Source organism: Myxine glutinosa, chromosome 2 (assembly GCF_964187855.1).
Source record: "Myxine glutinosa chromosome 2, kmMyxGlut1.1, whole genome shotgun sequence".
Taxonomy (NCBI): domain Eukaryota; kingdom Metazoa; phylum Chordata; class Myxini; order Myxiniformes; family Myxinidae; genus Myxine; species Myxine glutinosa.
The window spans coordinates 99,875,368-99,892,233 of NC_136262.1; the positions used below are offsets into that span (position 1 = coordinate 99,875,368).

The window sequence follows — 16,866 nt, forward strand, 5'->3', positions numbered from 1 at the left end:
GATGAGAGGGACCCGCTGATAGGAGCACGCACGGTGATCGTCGGATGATGTCAGAGCCTTGGGAATAAAAGACAGAGTCCCGACATTTTGTCCTCTTTGGTCCTGGCTTTGGTGGCGAGCAGACATGGACATCTACTCCTCTTGCGCCAGGGACATTGGAGACGGCATTTTATATCCCTGGCTTTGAGTTTCTGCGATGGTGAGGAGGGGCAGTCGTGGCTCATGGACTCTGGTGCGCTTGGCCCGTAGCTTCGTGACGGCTGAGGACCGTGTGAGTGAACCAGAGAGACCGTGGTGCTGTTTGGAGCAGATGAAGGGGAGGGACCTCTGCCTGCTCATTTCGCGCATGGAGGCTGGAGTGAGCAAACTGAGTGCCCAGGGACTGTGTGTTTTCCATGCGCGGATTGCGTGCCCAGGGTCTGTGTGTTTCCCATGCATGGATTGTGTGCCCAGGCTCTATGTTTTTCCCGTGCGGAGACACGGAGCCTGTGATGATTTCCGATGGGGTTGAGGAGCCGCTCAGAGCTAAGTACCAAAATACTTTTTTTTAAATACTTTCGTTCATTTATATCTCCCCTTGTGTTGTATACGAGTCTGTATGGGGGGGGGGGGGGGGTCCCTTTAGGAACCTTGGTTTACTGTGCATTTCATGTTCCCTGGCATTTATTTTCATTAAACCTGTTTTTATTGTACATTTTAATTCCGTGTCGGGTTTGAGTTGATTATCCAGGTTCGAAGACGTCCAGTGGGGCCCGTGAAGGTAAGAGCTTTGCTCCCCTTCGCTGCCTCATTCCCCCACGCGTATTAACTCCGCAATAGTTGAATTGAACGCCTCGGAGTGTAAAGCTTGCTCGGCTATTCGTCCCCAGGGGTGTACACCCCGGGAACGAGACAATACCTTCTCATTGTAATCCAATCATAAGGATTAGCTGGATAAGCCATTCTAATTGTGAGCAGAAATGTATTTTCAGCAAGTTAAAGCATTTACCATGGATACACATATAAGGACAGAGCCAACACATTCACATAAATGAGTTACTTTATTTGACGACTGCTCATGTGAACATAGATGGTATGATTATACAGGCCACAACAGATTTAAAATCCTTCAATCCAATAAAATAATAAACCACAAAGAGGTCTCATGTTTCCCTAAGTCTGTGCATAGAGATACAAACAGAACACAAAAGACATAAAGCACACACGAAAGTTCGGTTGGAGCATCCTGTAAATGTGAACTCCTTTCCCAGCTGGACCATGCAAGTTGACCATTTGTGGCTCCAATCCAACACACTTCGGCTGGGTTTAGGTGAATGAAATGGAGAGACACCGCTTACAGTTTCTCTAATGAATGCAACAGTGTTCTTGTTCTTAGTCCAATTGGCGCCATCTCCCAGAGTTTTCATATAGCTGAAATGCCACCGGTGGGTCCAATTATCTGTCAGGTCACTGTCCTGGTTAAGCATGGCTGTAACTACAGGTGGTCGAACCCACTCATTCCTTCTGCCACACCCATGCTCTACACGTGACCATTCCAAATACGACTGCCCGGTCCTCCCGTAGCTCTGTCTCACCTCTGTGTCGGCTACCTATCCGACTGCTGCATGAGGATCCTCTTTTATTGGAAAATCAGCCAATCAGAGATGCAAGTGTGGCTTCATTATTATGTCATCTTTGCCCCTGCCTATCCTATGACCCTATTATTTACAGAGCATGGAGAATGTGTGTGTGTGTTTTTTGTGTAGTTGTGGAGGAAGGAGGGGTTCGTTGTTGCAAGCACGGCTGAGATCTTGGAGAAGTAAAGTAGGAGCATTTAATTCCTTCTGTAGTTCATATTTATCCAGCTCATTCCAAAGCAACAACTGCTGCCTCTCCATTGAAGGAATAATCATTTTCGCATCACACCTCACGAACACCTGGCTGTGGAGCTCGCAGAGGCAATGAGTGGAATTTTTTCCCCACATTTTACATTTGATTGCCTTCTTCTTTTTCTGCACAGTAAAATCCAGACACAAGACGAAAAGGCAGACAAGGTAAAAGGATGCTATAACTTCAAGGAGCAAGCACATGAGGCACATTCTATAAAGTAAAATCAGTGCGTCTACATATTACGTACAACATCAATAAATCCAATCGCTCACACCACATCTAACCTCTGAGCTCGCAGGTTCACAGGATGTGGTGTAAACACGAGGGGTTCTGTCTGCCAACATTACTTGTTGGATGTGGGATTCATGCTGATCGCATTCTAGTGGTGGCCCCCGAGGCGGCGAGGCATCCTCACTGCGTCAAACGACCAATAATCAGGATTATATAACAATACCAAATATGGCAGCCAGTTCCACATTCATCCTTTACTGGACTTGACCTGTAATGACACAAACAGACAGGTTGACCATCACCAGGATGTGTGCACACTGCACAGTTTAATTCTATCTAACCTCAATGTACCTGCATCAACTGCATGTCTTTCTTCTTCAGTTTTCAAACTTGTCCACGTTTTGGATACATTAATTTTGGGTATGTTTTTCCTTTGGTTTAAACGTTTTTAACATTTTCAGCCTCAGATACAAACTGACTCAATAATTTCGGTCAGGAAAATGAAGACATTTTTTAGGTTTAGAGGGCAAATGTCCAGGAGTTTGACGGAATGGTGCACATGGAGGATACACGGAACTTACCTTTGAGCCGTCTAGTCTGGATTTGATTCTCGATCCGACTACAAATTATCGGATTGGTGCCCCCAAGGAGAGCGTTGCATCGCAAGGTGTTTTGTCCCTCAGATGGAAGTTAAGCTGGGGATCCGTCTGTTAGCATTAGCTGGTGGTCGTGAGAGATTCCATGTCTTTCAGCAAAAATTAGCAGAGTTATTTATTATGGGAATCCTGGCCAAACTCCAGCCGGCGTCAGTCGAACGTCAGGCAGGGCCAGCTGGTTCATCAAAAACTCAGGGAAAGTGTACACACTCCAAGCTACCTTAATGAGCAATGGCAGAAGGAGCAGAGAGGGACATGTCTGTGCAACAGTACCAGTGGTTACCATGTAAAAGGGGCAGTGTCCAAATTGTTGATGTGGATTCCCCAAAAAAAGTTTTCGGTTGTGCAGGTCTGTTTCCGATTCGATGCTCTCATCAGTTTACTGTTTGACGCAAAGTTTGAAACAAATCGAATGCACAAAGCCTACATTTTCATAACAGAGGAACTCCCACGTGGGCACACAGACGTCCATCAGGTCCGTTGTTTGGCAAAATCCGTGAACAAAAAGCAAACGATGCGTCCGCAACGGACACCAAAGCTGGAGGAAGATTACATCGGCCATTGGAATTCCCAGAAGACTTTTAGCTTGTCACGGTGAGAGTTTGTAATTCTACAAATTTCGAAGTCAATATATTGCGAGTCATGCTTTTAATTTGCGAAGAGAAGCTGCTTTAGTTATTTTTATTATTTATAATTCACTCGCTGGAAAAGAAATTAAAGTAAAATCTTATGGGGTTTGCAAGGGAGCAGGTATTAATATGATAAATACAGCATCTAAATAAGGAGGGGTGGGGAGCATGAGTGAAGAAAATCAAAAGGAAGACAGTCCACCAACGTTTACCTCCTTTTGTTTGAACGGGCAGTGGCAAGTTAATTTTGTTCTCGGTCATGCTTGTCTGAATTAGTTGAAATACAGAGGCTTGCCATGCCAATAACATAACTTTGGCAAACAATCATTACCTTCTGTACATCTCTGAAAACATCTCCGATCCAAAATGCGCCTCCTTATAGGGCCTGTTCGAAAGCAACCTTGCACCAAATTTCGTTGTCGATACAAATACAAGGGTGAGATTTTTAGTGTTTCCCCTTTGAACCCTTAAAATCAGAATGGGGGGTGGGGGCAAAATCGGAAAAGAGGGTCTGGTATATTGGATAAAGGTGTCTCCATGCCAAATTCGGATCTAAGTGTAAAGTGGATCAAGATGGAACCTTTATGCCGAATTTGGGGTCTGGGTGTATTCTGGACCAAGGTACCTCCATGTCAAATTTGGGTTTAGGTGTATTGGACCAAGGTACCAAATATGGGTCTGGTTGTGCTGAATCAATGTACCAAATTTAGGGTCTGGGTGTTGTGAGCCAACATTCCTCCATGCCAAATTTGGAGGTACATTGGACCAAGGTGTTACCTTCATGCTAAATTTTGGGTATGGGTGTAGTGCCTTCATGCGAAATTTTGGATCGGTGTGGCAGACCAAGGTACCTCCATGCCAAATTTTGGGTCTGGGTATAGTGGACTAAGGTACCTCCATGCCAAATTTTGGGGTATATTTGACCGAGGTGGTATCTCCATGCCAAATTTGGGGTCTGTGTGTAATAGACCAAGGTACGTCCATGCCAAATTTGGAGTCTAGGATAGTGTACCAAGGTACCTCCATGGGAAATTTGGAGTATGTGTATAGTGTACAAAGGTACCTCCATGCCAAATTTGGGATCGGTGTGGTAGACCAAGGTACCTCCATGCCAAGTTTGGGGTCTGCATGTAATAGACCAGGGTACAGTCGTGGCCAAAAATATTGGCAACCTTGCACTTTTTTCAAATAACTCACAATTTTCTCGAAAGATAAGTTGAAATTGCCAAAAGTATTTGGTCTCCACAATTCTTTATTTCACTGTAAATATTACAGAACCTTTGTTTTTGATTTAGAACTTAATATATCCTTCCAAATCAGAAAATATAAAGAAATGGCATTGACAAAATTATTGGCACCTTATCAATGGAATGATCAATGGTTGTGGATGGATTTTGCCTTTGGACAAAATAACTGCAGTCAAGCACTTCCTATAGCCATGAATGAGCCTTCTTTCAAATGAGAAGAGAATCTTCAAATGAGATTTGAAGGGTGCCTTCTCACATCTGCTGTTTTCAGATCTCCCCACAGGTGTTCAATGGGATTTAGATCTGAACTCATTGCTGGCCACTTCAGAACAGTCCAGCGTTTTGTCTTGAACCATTCCTGGGTACTTTTTGAAGTGTGTTTGGGGTCATTGTCCTGCTGCAAGACCCATGATCTTCGACAGAGACCCAGCTGTTTGACACTGGGTTAAACATTGCACTCCATAATGTCTTGGTAATCTCCTGATTTCATGATGCCATGCACACGTTCAAGGCACCCAGTGCCAGAGGAAGCACAGCAACCCCAATACATTGCTGAACCTCCTCCATGTTTGACCGTAGAGAAAGTGTTATTTTCTTTGAAGATTTTATTTTGTTTTCTGTAAACATAGAGATGATGGATGTGCTTTACACCTAGCTATAATTTGGTCTCATCTGTCCACAGGACATTCTCTCAGAAGGATTTTGGCTTGTTCACGTGTGTTTTTTGGAAACTCCAGTCGGGCTTTTTATGTGTCTCTCTCAGTCCTGGGTCTCCTACCATCGAACCCCCTTTCATTGAGTTGGTGACGGATGGTGCGAGTTGAAACTGTCATACCTTTTGTCAGAGGGTTAGCTTGAATCTGTTTGGCAGTTGATCGAGGTGCTTTCTCCACCATTCAAACAATCCTTCACTGCAATCTTCGATCAAGTTTTCCATTGCGGCCATGTCCAGGGAGGTTGGCTTCAGTGCCATGGGCCTTAAACTTCCTGATAACATTGTGTACGGTGGACACAGGAACATCAAGATCTCTGGAGATGGACTTATAGCCTTGAAATTGTCCATGCTTGGCTACAATCTTGGGATTGACCTCCTCAGACAATTCTCTGGTTACCTCCGCCACCGAAGGTGGATGGAGGTTATGTTTCCACCCCTGTCTGTCCGTTTGTCTGTTTGTTTGTTTGTGAACAACATATCTCAAAAAGTTGTGGATGGATTCAGACGAAATTTGGCAGAGATGTAGCATATGTGACAAGGACGAAATGATTAGATTTTGGTGAAGATCTGGATTCGGATCCAACTAGTAGAATTTTTAAAGTGATTCTTCACCATTGGGAGATAGGGCCAAAAACTATACGTAGCAGGATATCTCAAAAAGTCATGGACTGAGTTGGACGAAACTTGGTGGACAAGTTGTGTGTGTGACAAGGAAGAACCGATTCAATTTTGGTGATGATTCGGATCTGGATCCGGCTAGTATAAATTTTTAAGTGATTCTTCGCCATTGAGTGATATGGTCAACCAGGCGGAGGTATGCTCTCTACTGAGTGCCGCTCTAGTTTTCTTTCTTTTCTCCATGCTCATTGCGGTACACACCAGTGACACAAAGCAGCAGAATGACTCCTTTTCTCAATTCAGACTGGTTGAATGAGTGATTTTAATATTGCAGGCACCTGCAACTCACCACAGATGAGTTCAATTCCAAAGGAAAGGAGAATCACCTGCTTGAAATCTAATTATTTCCAACAACTTCAAAAAGGTGCCAATAATATTGTTCAGGCCATTTTAGTATTTCTGCGTGGAATAAGCAAAGATTTAGAATTTTTTTCAGCTTTTATTCCTTTTGTTTCACTGCAAACAAAAGAAATACATATGTGGATACCAAAATATTTTTTAATTTCAACAATTTTCTGGAAGAAATGGTGCATTATTCGAAAAAAGTGCAAACGTGCCAATATTTTTGGCCATGACTGTACATCCATGCCAAATTTGGAGGATGTGTATAGTGTACTAAGGTACACCACATGACCAAAATATGTGGACATGCAAACATCGAACATCTCATTCCAAAATCATGGGCATTGATATAGAGTTGGACCCCCCCCCCCCCCTTTGCTGCTATAACAGCCTCCACTCTTCAGGGAAGGCTTTCCACTAGATGTTGGAACATTGCTGCGGAGATTTGCTTCTATTCATCCACAAGAACATTAGTGAGGTCGGGCACTGATGTTGAGTGATTAGGCCTGGTTCGCAGTCGGCGTTCCAATTAATCCCAGAGGTGTTCGATGGGGGCTCTGTGCTCTGTGCAGGCCAGTCAAGTTCTTCGACACCAATCTCAACAAACCATTTCTGTATGGACCTTGCTTTGTGCACGGAGCCATTGTCATGCTGAAACAGGAAAGGGCCTTCCCCAAACTGTTGCCACCAAGGTGGAAGCACACAATCGTCTAGAATGTCATTTCTGCTGTAGCGTTAAGATTTCCCTTCACTGGAACTAAGGGGCCTAGCCCGAACCATGAAAAACAGCCCCAGACCATTATTCCTCCTCCACCAAACTTTACAGTTGGCACTATGCATTCGGGCAGGTAGCGTTCTCCTGGCATCCGCCAAACCCAGATTCGTCCATCAGACTGCCAGATGGCGAAGCGTGATTCATCATTCCAGAGAAGGCGTTTCCACTGATCCAGAGTCCAATCGCGGCGAACTTTACACCACTTTAGCCGACGCTTCGCATTGTGCATGGTGATCTTAGGCTTGTGTGCGGCTGCTCGGTCATGGAAACCCATTTCCTGAAGCTCCCAACGAACAGTTGTTTTGCTGATGTTGCTTCCAGAGGCAGTTTGGAACTCGGTAGTGGGTGTTGCAATTGAGGACAGATGATGTTTACGCGCTACACGCTTCAGCACTCGGCGGTCCCGTTCTGTGAGCTTGTGTGGCCTACCACTTTGCGGCTGAGCTGTTGTTGCTCCTAGACGTTTTTACTTCACAATAACAGCACTTACAGTTGACCGGGACAGCTCTAGCAGGGCATAAATTTGACGAACTGACTTGTTGGAAAGGTGGCATCCTATTAAGGTGCCACATTGAAAGTCACCGAGCTCTTCAGTCCAGCCCATTCTACTGCCAATGTTTGTCTATGGAGATTGCATGGCTGTGTGCTTGATTATATATACCTGTCAGCAATGGGTGTGGCTGAAACAGCCGAATCTCCTAATTAGAAGGGGTGTCCGCATACTTTTGGTCATGTAGTGTACCTCCATATCAAATCTGGGTCTCGGTGTACCTCCATGCTAAATTTGGGTTCTGGGTGTAGTGCTTCCATGCCAAATTTGGGATCGGTGTGGTGGACAAATGTACCTACATGTCAAATTTGGAGTCTGGGTATAGTGTGCCAATGTACCTCTATGCCAAATTTGGAGTCTTGTATTGTGTACCAAGGTACCTCCATGTCAAATTTGGGTCTAGGTGTATTGGACCAAAGTACCAAATATGGGTCTGGGTGTGCTGAATCAAGGTACCAAATTTGGGGTCTGCGTTTTGTGAGCCAACGTTCCTCCATGCCAAATTGTAGGGTATATTGGACCAAGATGGTACTTCCATATTAAATTTGGGGTCTGGGTATAGTGGATCAAGGTACCCCATGCGAAATTTGAAGAGGATTGGCCCTGGAATGAAGGAAAGATGTGTCATTGTAATCGCTGGAAAAAAAAAAATGACAGAAAGAAAGAAAAGATAACACGTCTCCTCTCACTGCAGGAGGTGAGACATGATTAATAGAGTCTCCATCACACGCATCGAAATGATAATATCTTTGGGATAAATGCACCAAATTAAAATGTTACTTCCTTTGTAGAATGATCTCCGGCTCAGGGAGGAGCTTGTACTCACATTGAAGGCAAGGATATTAGCAGACACCTGTGTACCTTACATGCATCACAAGGCTTTCGTAGACAATATTGACAAACATACAGGATGTGGGGTTTTTACTTGGCTTCTCCATACCGTATGAAGTTCAGATGGGAATGCAAAGAAAACATGTGGACACAAACATGTCTAGGTCCTCCATGAGCCTCGACATTGTGTACAAAAAAGCCAACCAAAAAGAACAATAATGTGATGGAAGGTAATTTGTACGAGGAGGTACTCGGCGAATACGGAAAAGGAGCGGATTTTGCACACATTCCTTGAACATATCATGGTGGAATTTATGTTTTTTTATCACCATATTTTTTGCATTTCCTGCAATTTTTATATTATTATTATCTATTTTGACTCTTAAATCAATGTGGATTTTTTGTGAGGATAATTGGTTTATAAGAATACAATTCAATGAGACGTAACATACCAAGAGTGTTTGTGCTGCCAAAGCAATTCCTGGGCAAGCGTTATTCTGGATGGTTTGCCATTGCATTAATTCCCAACATTCAGTCAGGGAAGGAATTTGGAATTTGTTTAGGGTGCTAATGCCAACTCACCTTTTCTGCGCGAAAGACAGTGCCTTAGATCTCTAATGTCCACCAACGATCAGTGCTGGCAGTTGGGTACTGTGGTTTAACGTCCGTCCATTTTGAGGGATGGCACACACATCGATGCCTCGCCCTCCTGCAAGCAAAACACCAGGTAAGCAGTTTATAGCTCGGTCGAGAACACATAACAAAATAAACGGGTGAAATTTTAAACTCATTATAATGAAATAAACAATCGCTTTAGTCTTCCGATATTAGACAGTAATTACTGCCACAGACATACAAGCATCAATTTTCATTTGCATAGTGAACAGGTTTAAGGAAACACCCTCCAACTGACTTGAGATTGCACAAACAAGATTGAGCTTCACAACCAAAATTACTTTGACATTTGTACATGGTTGGACCTGTAACCTTGATGACAGCAAGGCAATTCAGATAAAACTAGAACACATCTCAAAATGCAATGCTCGGATCTGCGTCTGCTTTGACCTGAAACGAAACTTTTCGAAAACAAGAGCAAAAATAAATATATAAAATTTATTATTTAGTGTTCTTCATATTGTCATACTAAAGGTTTGTTGAAAATTTGATGGCAAACGCTCAAAATAGAAAACTAGAAAATCTGAAAATGCAAGCACCTAAAATATATAAACATGGAAGCAATTACAAAACCCGGCCATCTCGTGCTGCGCAGCGGAGGGGTTGATAAGGCCTATTTGTACTCACTGTGACTTTGGCATTTGACATTTTGACTCAATTATTAATTAATCTTCTCCATATTATCAAAATAAGGGTTTGTTGAAAATTTGATGAGAAAAGCTCAAATGGTTAAAAGGTTATGGCCTGAACACACACACACACAAACACACGCACGCACACATGATTGCAAAATCATGTCTCCCACTGCACAGGGGACGGGCTGACTATAAAGCATTTCAAAATGCAAAGCCCGTCTGTGTCCGCTTTGTACTCGAACTGCTTCACGAAAACAGTAAAAAAAAAAAGAAAAAAAAGAAGAGAGCATGCCAACAACAACAACAACAACAACAACATAATTATCTATCTATAATTCCAGTAATCTCTGTGTGTCTGTGTGTGTGTGTGTGTGTGTTTGTCTGTGACCGCTGTTTCTCGACAACTACCGGTCCGATATACTTGAAACTTGCCAGGTATATTGCTGGGGACCCGAGGATGTGCCTTTTCAAGGTTTGAAATTAATCGGACAAGTGGTTCCCAAGCTATGGTCACCGTACTCGCAAGCCGTTCGCTTTGGCTTTGCGAATGGACCAAACCATTTCATGTAAATAGAGGGGGGGGGGGGGGGGGTTCTACCGTACTCGCAAGCCGTTCGCTTTGGCTTTGCGAATGGACCAAACCATTTCATGTAAATAGAGGGGGGGGGGGGGGTTCTGTGGTCGTTACTGCCACGTGGTTTCAAAGTTTTTTTTTGTTGTTGTTGTTTGCACGCATGTTTTTTTGCACCCACGTACGGGCACGCCCTAGTATATATAATGCCTATAGAAAGTCTACACCCCCTTTCAAATTTTTCACCTTTTGTTGCGTTATAGCCTGGAATTAAAATGCATTAAATCAGACTTTTTCCACCTTCATTTACACATCGTAACCAACAACTTCCAAGTGGAAAAACAAATTCGACAAATTTCAGAAAATTAATTAAATAAAGGTGGAAAAGTCTGAATTAATGCATTTAAATGCCAGGATATATAAGGCAACAAAAGGGGAAAAATTTGAAAGTGGGGTGTAGACCTACTATAGGCACAATTAATAATAGGAATAAAAAATAAACAGCTTTAACTTGGTTGGACCTGTGACGTTCTAAAAAAGAAAAAGAATTTCCTTTAATTTCTTCGATCCATCTCCGATTAAAGGGCTCTGAAGCCCAATCATAGTTATTGGTTTCTTTTCAGCCACTTTTTGGCCAATGATGTTCCAGAAGTTGTCATTTGCATCGAGTTCAGGCCTGTTTGTAGACCGAGGGAGCCTGTGAATATTGACATCACGCAGGTAGTCTTTCACCATAATTGGGACGATGTACATCAGTGAAGATGAAAAATTGTGCATTTGTACTAAAAAAAATTTGTATGGATGTGAAATGAAACGTTTTTGGTGATTGAAATCACCTTCATATATAGCAGGTAAGCCTTGTGTTGGCTTAACAGTTAAGGTGGCTGGCTTAAGGTATTAGGATCATGAGTTCGAGCCCCTGTTGTGTCATTAACTAACACCAGGTGGGTTGACTCAGCCTGTCATCCTTCCGAGGTCGGAAAAATGAGTAACAGCTTACTGAAAACAGGGAACACTGCATCAGTGGCACGGCAGCATTCCCAGCGATGATGCAGCCAGCAGCAGGTTGCATATAAAAGCATAATAATAATGTATAGCAGGCACCAGGTCACACTCACCACCGATTTGTCAATCTAGCCTGGGTTTGAATTGAATCTCGACCACTTATAAACCGTCCTGGTGCTTCCATGCAGGTGAGTGTCGTCTGTCGGAAGGACGGAGGCGAGTTATCGCTGCAGCCACGAATTACTTACAAATTCCTGCTCTCAGCTACAGGGGGCACTGCATCAGCAGGACGGCCATGCTCCGAGGGAATCATACGAACCCAGTCAGAATGGAATATCTTCTCCAGCACATCGACAAACAAACACCTGTTTATATAGGCCAAATAGGGTTGAATCTCCCTTAGAACGTAACAGAGTCACACCAACTTCCTGTCTGATCAGTGGATCACACTCACTTCCTGTCTTACTTCCTGTCTGACAGTACGACTGCTCACATTAAATCCAGAATTGTCTTTCCAGGCCCACTTCAAATCACGATACGTTGCTGCCCTGTTTCTGAGGAACAGACGCTTCAACACGCGATCTCCTGGACTTTCAGAAACCCCTTTTTCACCATTGTAACTTGTGTCCATCCATACTTCCGGTTTCCCTGTGCCACTTGAGCATTCAAGTCACAGCCGACCATTTCAATTTCGATGCAACTCGTCTTACACAAGTTGCTTTTCACTCGAAGAGACAATCACAGATTTCTTCCACTGTCAATTCCACGTCTTGCTCACCGAGCTCACCGAGTACAAGTATATCCGGGTGTCAAGAAGAAATGAACGACAACTGACTCTTAGCAGGAAAAAGAAAACCTTTCAAATATTGCATCAGGTAACAGCCAGGTATTCCTGGTCTTATGTTCAATTCTTTATTTATTTAATATAATTCCAATAAGAACATTGAATTGACCTCAGTCTGCACAGTTTGTTCCTTCAGCAAATCAGTTCCCAGAAAACATATTTGAATCAAACGGCATTTCCGTTTAACCTCGCCACCTAAATGGATCATCATTTTGTTCTCATCTCTCAAGGTAGTCGGGTTCACGATGTTAACAAATATAATTTCGTTCAAAAATTTGGGATAAGCAAAACTGTACATTTTTGGAATCATCAGAGCGTGGAAAATCTGAAAATCAATGTTGCCATTTGCACAGACACCTGCATGGCCGCCATTTTGGATTTTCAAAATGGCCGCCATAAAATACATATTTTGCGCTATCTCGGCTTCTAGTCAACCTAGAGACTTCATTCAATATGCTAATCCTATGTTTTCTGGGTCAAGGAATCCAATAAACGCCTCAAAGTAGTTCTCAGGATTATAGAAAAGCAACAAACAAAGGTAACTGAAAACCATTGAAAACCAAACAAAGGTAATCGGGAAGTCACGGTTTTTCGAAGCTGTCCCGACCTTCACGCACGCTCGAAGTTAAGTAATTATTGTTCACAATTGTATTTTTGTCGAAACTGTATTTATCTTACGTTTGTGTACCTATAGTGCGTCCCTTGGAAGATTATCTTTCATAATAATAAATCTTTCATACCTGTATAGAGTGGTCGAGTATTTCGTGCCGCGATATATTGCGGCCTTGTTGTTCTTTAAGCTTCCTACCTGGAGGCTTTCTTTTCTCTCAGCAGTCGATTGTGGTCCTGCTACTCTCGTTCTCTCAGTTTTTTCCCAGTCTTTTCACCCCATACATTCCTTGTTTTCTCTCGATGTCCTTGCTCTCAAATGTTGTGTTTGTGTCCTTCGCCCTCTCTCCCCATTTTGTCTACCGCTCCCCTTATTTTGTGTTTTATGTGTCGGTTTGTGTCGGTTTGACTTTTTGTGTGATTAATTGTGCGCTCTTTCACGAGCCTCGATCTTGTATACAAACCCCCCCCCCCCCAAAAAAAACCATTGTGTTTATATTTGTGATAAAAGTGTATTACATAATACATGATATTGCAAGTCCTTTGAAGTTATCGGTATGGGTTTATAAAGCAAGAAAGCAGCCTTGTTAGTATCAGATTGAACTATAAGTCCGATACGCAGGATCTACTCGGTCTACACCGTTCAGGTATATGCTTTTACAGATCTTCATCACTGTCTTGCGTGTCACAAAGGAGTCTACACAAATGCCAACATTAATTTTTGGATTCCTCAAGCTCTGAATATTCCAAAAATGTATAGTTTTGCTAATCTCCAAAATTTTGAACGAAAAAACATAGTGAACCTGACTATTAAGGGCAAAACGTCTTACAAAGCATTTTTCCTCTTTCTTGAGCTGAGGATTCAGTGGAATAGATCCTCAGTGCTGATTGTCTGTTTCAGAGTATGTCCGACAGATTCCGTACGTCGTGCTTTCATTTTCCTTCCCAGCATATCGCGTGCTCTACCCACATCGTGTTTTCAACACAACGCTCATGTTGCTCGTCAATCCAAAGAGTCCCGCGGCCTGATTCTGTACCCAGTTAAGCGCCTTATCCACAATTCATCATCAATCCTGCTCCTGCATGCTATCCTCCAAAACGTCTGCAATAACGGAGAGAGGAAAGTTAAGGCAGGGGTGTACCACTCACAGGGTAGTTACCTCCGCCACTGAAGATGGACGGAGGTTATGTTTCCACCCGTTTGTCGGTCTGTTTGACTGTTTGTGAGCGGGATATCTAAAAATGTTACAGTTGTGGATTCGGACAAAACTTGGTGGACAGGATGGCTGTGTGACAAGGACGAATTTATTAAATTTTGGTGAAGATACATACATTATAATTGTGTAAGTGATTCTTCATCACTGAGAGATAGGGCCAAAAAACGATATATAGCAGGATATTTCAAAAAGGCTGCTCACGGATTATGACAAAACTTGGGGGATGAGTTGGTAAGGTGACGGGAACAAGCCGATTCGATCCTTGTGAGGTATATTAACTGTTACCGTTGCCTCTTCCAATGCACAAATCAGTACCTTCCTTAACAACCCCCGATATATCAGTAAATTCTCCCCAAACATCAAACCCTCTTTCCGTCCGCTCTTTTCATTCCACGCATGTTTTCTGCGGCTACGAAGATTCATTTAAGTGTAAACATGTACAAGTGAAGCGTCTGGGCTGGTTGTATAGCCTAGGCCTTTACACATACTCTCCTGGGTTTGAATATCAACCCAGATATAAAGTGTCGTCCTGGTGTTTCGCATAGATCAATGTGTGTGCCGTCCCTAGGATGGATATAAACATGTACGTCACCCACACCCAATTAACAGATTCCAAACTCCTCCGAACTTCAGTCGGACATTAGGCTTGGCTGGTAGTTTCGTGAAAGACTTAGGGCAATAAGAAGTTTCAGTAAGAAGTTGGGACTAATTTAGAGTAGTTGAAGATGTAAAAGCCTGGTGTTGGCTTAACGGTTAACATGACTGGTCCTGAGTTTGAGAGATCTTGTCATGTGGTTAAGACAGCACCAAGTGGATTGACTCAGCCTGCAATACTTCCGATGTCGGAAAAACGAGTACCAGATAACAGGGAAGAACGAGCCATCCGAGTATGATGCTTCGGAGTGGCGATCCCTCCAGGATTGTGCCCACTAAACAAGGAAAAACTGCCTCGGCAGCCATATTGTCCGAGTATCATGCTTCGGAGTGGCGATCCCTCCAGGATTGTGCCCACTAAACAAGGAAAAACTGCCTCGGCAGCCATATTGTCCGAGTATCATGCTTCGGAGTGGCGATCCCTCCAGGATTGTGCCCACTAAACAAGGAAAAACTGCCTCGGCAGCCATATTGTCCGAGTATGATGCTTCGGAATGGCGATCCCTCCAGGATTGTGCCCACTAAACAAGGAAAAACTGCCTCGGCAGCCATATTGTCCGAGTATGATGCTTCGGAGTGGCGATCCCTCCAGGATTGTGCCCACTAAACAAGGAAAAACTGCCTCGGCAGCCATATTGTCCGAGTATCATGCTTCGGAATGGCGATCCCTCCAGGATTGTGCCCACTAAACAAGGAAAAACTGCCTCGGCAGCCATATTGTCCGAGTATGATGCTTCGGAATGGCGATCCCTCCAGGATTGTGCCCACTAAACAAGGAAAAACTGCCTCGGCAGCCATATTGTCCGAGTATGATGCTTCGGAGTGGCGATCCCTCCAGGATTGTGCCCACTAAACAAGGAAAAACTGCCTCGGCAGCCATATTGTCCGAGTATGATGCTTTGGAGTGGCGATCCCTCCAGGATTGTGCCCACTAAACAAGGAAAAACTGCCTCGGCAGCCATACTGTCCGAGTATCATGCTTCGGAGTGGCGATCTCTCCAGGATTGTGCCCACTAAACAAGGAAAAACGGCCTCGGCAGCCATATTGTCTGAAGACGTGGAAGGAGTGTGCTTCTTCTTCTACTACTTAAAGATGTAGTAATACAGGACTATATAGTTAAGCCAAGCTTCCGATGACAAGGAAACGAATGCAGAACTCAAAGCCCACGAGGGTTCGTGTTTGTAACCATCAGTCGTGTCTGTCACAACAAAAGGCACCAAAGAGAAACCGCTCAAAGCACCAGGAAGCTCTCCGAGGAACCTGTGGCTCGTCGTCCGTATATCGGCAGATGGATTCAGAGAGCTTCGGCTAATCTGCAGCAATATTTCCCCCACTGCTAAACGGTGTCTTTCTAGCACGAAACACGCGAAGCTTTTTGTCAACATGAAATAAGGAATCCCTTCAAACGAGCGCTCGGCGCACCTTCATTAATCTGTGACACGCAATTTCACGTACGAGCAACTTCCTGCTGTCACAGCTGATGGCGTCTCGTTTACAAGCCGTCAAACTTTGCACCATTAATAACCTGGAAACGTATAATTAATGTGGTAAAAATCGTGGGAACAACAAAAGTTCCATTATTTCTTTTTTTTTTGTGAGCGCATTGAACAGGCAGGTGATTACAGACGTTAAAAACAAAACGCTGATGTTTTCCATGAAAGGCCCTCGGCTATTAAGGAGTTTCTCTTGGGAAGGATTTGCATTCCCGAGCTCTAATTGCCGAGAAAAGAGTTTGTTTTGAGAGACATTGGGGAAAATAAATAAATAACAAAACTACAGAATTCTTAAAACCACGTTAGTCCACGCAGTGTTCAAGTTTATAATTCAATTGAAATAAAATAATTATTTAAAATGTTGTTTAATAAAATTGAGTAAGTTTAGTGGCGGTGATGCGGTCTTATATACCACCCTTTATAATATGTCTAGGTACAACTATTGGGGACGACCCTTCGCGGTGGTTGTACCCACCCCCCCTCCCAACACAAGTCGGGGCCAAATCTTTCCCGTTCTTCTCTGCTGCTCGGATTCGTTAGGGCAGCGTGATCACGGTCAGAATGCCGAAAGTATCATGGTTTTGGATTGGGGATGATCTGAGGTTGTGGTGGACAGCCGTCTTGAAGACCTGGATGGAA

The 16,866-nt window shown here is 43.5% G+C and overlaps 1 long non-coding RNA gene across 4 annotated transcripts in view; it reads right to left on the minus strand.

The window, feature by feature from the left end:
- Positions 1-1,021: 1,021 nt before the first annotated feature.
- Positions 1,022-16,866, minus strand: part of LOC137421518 (uncharacterized) — a 179,091-nt gene continuing 163,246 nt past the window's right edge. For all 4 annotated transcript variants that reach the window (XR_013622326.1, XR_013622328.1, XR_013622325.1 and 1 more), the window contains 3 exons: positions 9,106-9,229; positions 2,154-2,368; positions 1,022-1,991 (listed from right to left, as the gene is read on the minus strand). This is a non-coding gene — a long non-coding RNA (uncharacterized LOC137421518). The remainder of the gene's footprint in view (positions 1,992-2,153; positions 2,369-9,105; positions 9,230-16,866) is intronic.